At 45.6% G+C, this 6,754-nt stretch overlaps 1 protein-coding gene across 1 annotated transcript in view; it reads left to right on the top strand.

Moving 5' to 3' along the window:
- The first annotated feature begins 1,872 nt into the window (after window positions 1-1,872).
- Window positions 1,873-6,754, top strand: part of LOC139227894 (laminin subunit beta-3-like) — a 73,819-nt gene continuing 68,937 nt past the window's right edge. Inside the window, exon 1 of the mRNA XM_070859027.1 lies at window positions 1,873-1,893. The gene's annotated coding sequence lies outside the window, so the exon portion shown is untranslated. The remainder of the gene's footprint in view (window positions 1,894-6,754) is intronic.

Here is a 6,754-nt window from a genome sequence, read left to right as displayed (position 1 = left end):
TGTGCCCCCTAGTTCTAGTCTCCCCGACCAGTGGAAACAACCTCTCTGCCTCTATCTTGTCTATCCCTTTCATTATTTTAAATGTTTCTATAAGATCACCCCTCATCCTTCTGAACTCCAACGAGTAAAGACCCAGTCTACTCAATCTATCATCATAAGGTAACCCCCTCATCTCTGGAATCAGCCTAGTGAATCATCTCTGTACCCCCTCCAAAGCTAGTATATCCTTCCTTAAGTAAGGTGACCAAAACTGCACGCAGTACTCCAGGTGCGGCCTCACCAATACCCTATAAAGTATCCAACCACGAATTTAAATAGTTGGAAAATCAGGCGTAGTGTGGACCAATGTTCCCTCTAATTCTTTTTTCATGCATGGTCCCTTTAAACTTGCCTTGTAGCTGCCGTATCTCTTCCCGTGACAACAGCTGGTGAGCAGCCTGCCCGGGACCTCCAGATCAGTGCTGAGGGGGAACATTGGCGTGGATCCAAGTCTCCAATATCCATTCCTGTGGGTTGAGGTTTCATGCTGGGAGCACATCAGAAAATGACCGCTAATGTATGCTTACTGCTGCCATATAAACATGGCACCTACTATTCTGATCAATTACCAGTTAAACATTCCAGCCCATACATTCACAGATAGCATGCCCCTGTTGTCAGCAGATGGTCTTAAAAGGAGAAAATGCAACTTTTATTTTAACAATAGCCAGTTTAGAAAAGTAATTTGCCTACTCCATATATATGAGGATAAAGGAAGCAATATAATTTGAATCAAGATAGGCCTCAGCTCTGTCATAACCACTAAGAAACGCCTCGATTTCAAAATTCTCATCCTTATTTTCAAATCCCTTGATGGCCTCGCCCCTCCCTATCTCTGTAAACTCTTCCAGTCCCATAACCTCCTCCCCCTCCCACCCGAGATGTCTGCGCTCCTCTAATTCTGCCTTCTTGAGCATCCCTGAGTATAATCACTCAACCATTGGTGGCCGTGCCTTCTGTTGCTTAGGCCCCACTGCTTAAACCTCTCCGCCTCCCTACCTCTCTTTCCTCCTTCAAGACGATCTTTAAAACCTACCTCTTTGATCAAGCTTTTGGTCATCTGCCCTAATTTCTACTGATGCAGCTCGGTGTCAAATTTTATCTCATAATATTCCTGTGAAGCGCCTTACACTATGTTAAAGTTGTTGTTGTAAAGAAAAAATAAAGACTTGCATTTATATAGCGCCTTTCATGACCACCGCACGTCTCAAAACACTTTACAGTCAATAAAGTACTTTTGGAGTGTAATCACTGTTGTAATGTGAGAAATATTATATATTATAATATTACAAACTATTGCTCTGTTACAAAATATAGCAATATTTTGTTTAAATTTCCGTTTTCAGTGCTAAATTTCATTCACCCTGAAGGATCTCCAATGATTGACAGTAAAGGAGTTACCAATTACATCACGTGCCTCACACTGTTTACCACACCACAACAGGCTTATCTTTGTCAATCGGATGCCATTCTAATTTTCTGCTTTGATGCTCAAGCATTCTGAGCCTTCACCCTTCACCTAGTTTTCTCAACTGAAAACTATTTTGAATCATAATGGCCGAACAGAAGCAACTCTTAAGCAACTCGAAGCAGTATATAAAGTTGCCAAACTCACTTCCAGTTGGTGATCAGCAAATACAGTTTTTTTTTCCTCTTTCCATTTTTTTACGATGTGGAGAACTGCCGTTCCAAGAACAACAAAACAATATTTACCGTCTGTGCATTGTAGCTTGCCTGGAACCTTTATGTGCTGTTTGCATTTATATAATTTATTCTTTCTTGAGTTTTTAACAAATCCGCAACAAAATATATCCGAATGAGAAGGAAAGACTGTGAGAGAAGGAATAACCATCTGTGAGTAACTAAGGAAATAAGGGATGGTATCAAATTGAAAACAAGGGCATACAATGTGGCCAAGACTAGTGGCAGGCCAGAGGATTGGGAAACTTTTAAAAGCCAGCAAAGAATGACGAACAAAATGATTACGAGAGTGAAGCTAGATCATGAAAGTAAATTAGCACAAAATATAAAAACAGATAGTAAGAGTTTCTACAGGTACATAAAAAGCAAAAGAGTGGCTAAAGTAAATGTTGGTCTCTTACAGGATGAGACTGGGGAATTAGTAATGGCGAACAGGGAAATGGCAGAGACGTTGAACAAATATTTTATATTGGTGTTCATGGGAGAAGACACTAGGTTGGGCCTATACTTGTTAGAGTTCAGAAGAAGAGTTCAGAAGAGGTGATCTTATCGAAACATATAAGTTAATGAGGGAGCTCGACAATATGGGTGCAGTGAGGATATTTCCACTCATAGGGGAAACTAAAACTAGGGGACATAGTCTCAGAATAAGGGGCTGCCCAGTTAAAACTGAGATGAGGAGGAATTTCTTCTCTCAGAGGATTGTAAATCTGCGGAATTCTCTGCCCCAGAGAGCTGTGGAGGCTGGGTCATTGAATATATTTAAGGCGGAGATAGACAGATTTTTGAGTGATAAGGGAGTAAAGGGTAACGGATGAGCGGGCAGAGAAGTGGAGCTGAGTCCATGATCAGATCAGCCATGATCTTATTAAATGGCAGGGCAGGCTCGAGGGGCCAAATGCCTTACTCCTGCTCCTATTTCTTACGTTCTTTTGATAGAGAGGGAACAGGGCATATTCACTAGGATGTTGCCTGGTATGACGAAATACAAATATGGAGAAAGACTTGAAAATTTGGGGCTGTTTTGTTAGAACAGAGGAGATTACGGGGTAAATTGTTAGTGGTGTTTAAAGTCTGATAGTTATGTTTAAAGTTATGAAGGGATGAGACAGGACAGATGTTTCCAGTAGTTGAGGGGTCTAGACCAAAGGGGCATAAAATGTAAGACATTTAGGACAAAGAGCAGCAGAAACTTTCATACACAGAGGGTTGTGTGGCTCTGCGATGCACTGCCAGAGTAAGTGATTAGGGACCATGTCGACATTTAAGAATACATTAGATAGGTGATTGAAGGAAAAGGGGGATAAAGGGATATGCAAAATGGGCAAACCGCTGGATTAGGATTACTACTCACATCGAGGGTAAAACCAACATGGACTGGTTAGGCTAAACTGCCTGTTTCCATGTTCTAATTACTGTGTTAATTGTATAGATATTTAAAAATGCTGGCAAAATCCTAATGCATGTGATGTATAAGACAGGTCTCCAAACAGTTCTCCTTCGTGGTTGAGAAGTCCTAGGCAATCAGCGGAAGCGTTTCCCCCATCTATGTATGAGATCCAGGACCAAGCCCTGAGGTGGATTTGTGACCAAAAAGGGAGAGCAAACTGCGGGATGGAGATCTGCGGTCCATACTGACCTGGCACTATGTACTCTGGAGGGAGTCAGTCTCGTGGTGGGCATGCCTCTTTGCCAAAGACCCTCAGAAGATAAAGCAACCAATGATTAGTAAGCCTGATATGTGGCGCTGGACATGTACATCTAGAACTTCAAGGTGGCTGGCATGTCACAAGCCACCCAAAGCAGACCCTTCCATTGTGCTGAAGAAAGTCTGAGATTTGGGATGACAGGTGCTGAGAGGTGGTTTCTGGAAGCTAGGTACAGAACTCTCCCTCATAACATCATCACCATCATCATAGGCAGTCCCTCGAAATCGAGGCAGACTTGCTTCCACTCTAAAAGTAAGTTCTCAGGTGACTATACAGTCCAATATGGGGATTACAGTCTCTGTCACAGGTGGGCAGACAGTGGTTGAAGGAAAGGGTGAGTGGGGAGCCTGGTTTGCCGCACGCTCCTTCCGCTGTCTGCACTTGGTTTCTGCATGCTCTCGGCGATGATACTTGAGGTGCTCAGCGCCCTTCCAGATGATCTTCCTCCACTTAGGATGGTCTTTGGCCAGGGAATCCCCGGTGCCGGTGGGGATGTTGCACTTTATTAAGGAGGCTTTGAGGGTGTCCTTGAAGCGTTTCCTCTGCCCACCTGGGGCTCGCTTGCCGTGTAGGAGTTCCGAGTAGAGCGCCTGCTTTGGGAGTCTCGTGTCAGGTATGCAGACAATGTGGCCCGCCCAATGGAGTTGGTCGAGTGTGGTTAGTGCTGCGATGCTGGGAATGTTGGCCTGAGCGAGAACACTGATGTTGGTGCGTCTGTCCTCCCAGTGGATTTGCAGTACTTCTCCAGCGCTTTGAGGTGCCAACTGTATATGGTCACTACTGCCCTGTAGACCATAAGCTTGGTGCCAGATTTGAGATCCTGGTCTTCAAACACTCTCTTCCTCAGGTGACCGAAGGCTGCACTGGCACCCTGGAGGCAGTGTTGAACCTTATCATCGATGTCTGCCCTTGCAGATAATAGGCTCCCAAGGTATGGAAAATGGTCCACATTGTCCAAGGCCGTGCCGTGGATTTTGAGGACCAGGGGGCAGTGCTGTGAGACGGGGTTAGGTTGGTGGAGGACCTTTGTCTTACGGATGTTTAGTGTGAGGCCCGGGGAGACACTCATTAAGGACACTGAGGCAGTCAGGGCCTGCAGGAAGGAGCACTTTGAAGATCTCCTTAATCGAGATTCTGCCTTCGACATGAGTGTCCGCGACTCCATCCCACAGCATGCTACCCGCCGCCATCTTCGTGAAACCCCAGCCCTGCACAAGGCAGAAAAGGCCATCCATCAGCTCAAGAACAAGGCATCAGGAGCAAATGGAATCCCCGCCGAGGCACTAAAGTATGGCGGAGAAGCTGTATTGGCATGAATGCATGACCTCATCTCTCTTATCTGTAAGGAGGAGAGCATGCCGGGAGATCGTAATTGTGACCATCTTCAAAAGTAGGGACAAATCCGACTGCGGCAACTACAGAGGAATCTCCCTGCTGTTGGCCACTGGGAAAGTCATCACTAGAATCCTCCTCAACCATCTTCTCCCCGTGGCTGAAGAGCTCCTCCCAGAGTCACAATGCGGATTCCGTCCACTAAGGGGTACAATGGTTATGACCTTCACCGCGCAACAACTACAAGAGAAATGCAGGGAATAGCACCAACCTTTATACATGACCTTCTTTGACCTCACAAAGCCCTTTGACACTGTCAACCGTGGGGGACTATGGAGCATCCTCCTCCATTTCGGCTGCCCCAAAAGTTTGTCACCATCCTCCACCTGCTCCACGAAGACATGTAAGCCGTGATCCTGACCAATGGATCCACCACTGGCCCAATCCACGTCCAGACCGGGGTCAAGCAGAGCTGCGTCATCGCGCCAACACTCTTCTCGATCTTCCTTGCTACAATGCTCCATCTCACTTGCAACAAGCTCCCCACTGGAGTGGAACTAAACTATGGAACCAATGGGAACCTGTCCAACCTTTGTCGCCTCCAGGCTAGATCCAAGGTCGTCCCATCCTCTGTCATCGAACGACAGTAAGCGGACAAGACTTGCATCTGCGCTCATTCAGAGGCCCAACTCTCATAACATAGCTATCTCTCCGTTGCCGTGAAACCTGACTTACAATGTCTACCACATGAAAATTGTCAGATATAACTACCTACATTGTTAAGTACCAACTCTAAACTCAAATTAAACTCACTGCAGAAAGTTAATGTGTGTATCTAGCAAGTTCTAAAAAATAATGCGGAGGCTAAGGATGAAATGCTTATTGTACGAGGCAAAGGCAGAGCAGCGTAAATGGACCAGCAAGTTATGGCGATTCGCAGCTCATGGCCTATCTCTACTTCACCTGAACTTGCTGAGCGGGCATTGTGATCTCGTTATTGGTTTTCCAGCTAGGCATGGGCCATTATTGCAAACAATTATATTGCTCCACCAGAAGGGGGAGCTACACCTCCTCCTTCAATTGTTGGCGTACCAGTGAGTGCACACACATAAAAGCCTCAAACTTAATTACTTTGCTATATGTTGGGACACTATTGGTCAGTGTTATAAATTTTAGTGTGGGTAGGTGTATCTCTGCAGCTGTTACGTGAATGATATCTGACTGGATTCTCTCCGGGATGCAAAGGTGGCAGAGGTGGGGGGGAGGGGGCTACCAAAAGAATCATAGAAACATAGAAAATAGGTGCAGGAGCAGGCCATTCGGCCCTTCGAGCCTGCACCACCATTCAATATGATCATGGCTGACCATGCAACTTCAGTACCCCATTCCTGCCTTCTCTCCATATCCCCTGATCCCTTTAGCTGTAAGGGCCACATCTAACTCCCTTTTGAATATATCCAACGAACTGGACTCAATAACTTCCTGTGGTAGAGAATTCCACAGGTTCACAATTCTCTGTGCGAAGATGTTTCTCCTCATCTCGGTCTTAAATGGCTTACTCCTTATCCTGAGACTGTGAACCCTGGTTCTGGACTTCCCCAACATCAGGAACATTCTTCCTGCATCTCACCTGTCCAATCCTGTCAGAATTTTATATGCTTCTATGAGATCCCCTCTCATTCTTCTAAATTCCAGTGAATATAAGCCTAGTCGATCCTGTCTTTCTTCATATGTCAGCACTGCCATCCCAGGAATCAGTCTGGTGAACCTTCGCTGCACTCCCTCAATAGCAAGAATGTCCTTCCTCAGATTAGGAGACCAAAACTGCACACAATACTCAAGGTTAGGGCCTTGAGTATTCTCACCAAGGCCCTGTACAACTGCAGTAAGACCTCCCTGCTCCTATACTCAATATAGAATTGGAAATAGCCATGCATGCCCCAATATGTCACTGCATTGAAACCAGCTCTGAT

This window comes from Pristiophorus japonicus, chromosome 17 (genome assembly GCF_044704955.1).
Source record: "Pristiophorus japonicus isolate sPriJap1 chromosome 17, sPriJap1.hap1, whole genome shotgun sequence".
Classification (NCBI taxonomy): domain Eukaryota; kingdom Metazoa; phylum Chordata; class Chondrichthyes; family Pristiophoridae; genus Pristiophorus; species Pristiophorus japonicus.
Note: the sequence above shows the minus strand (reverse complement) of the source record. Positions and strands in the feature narration are given on the sequence as shown.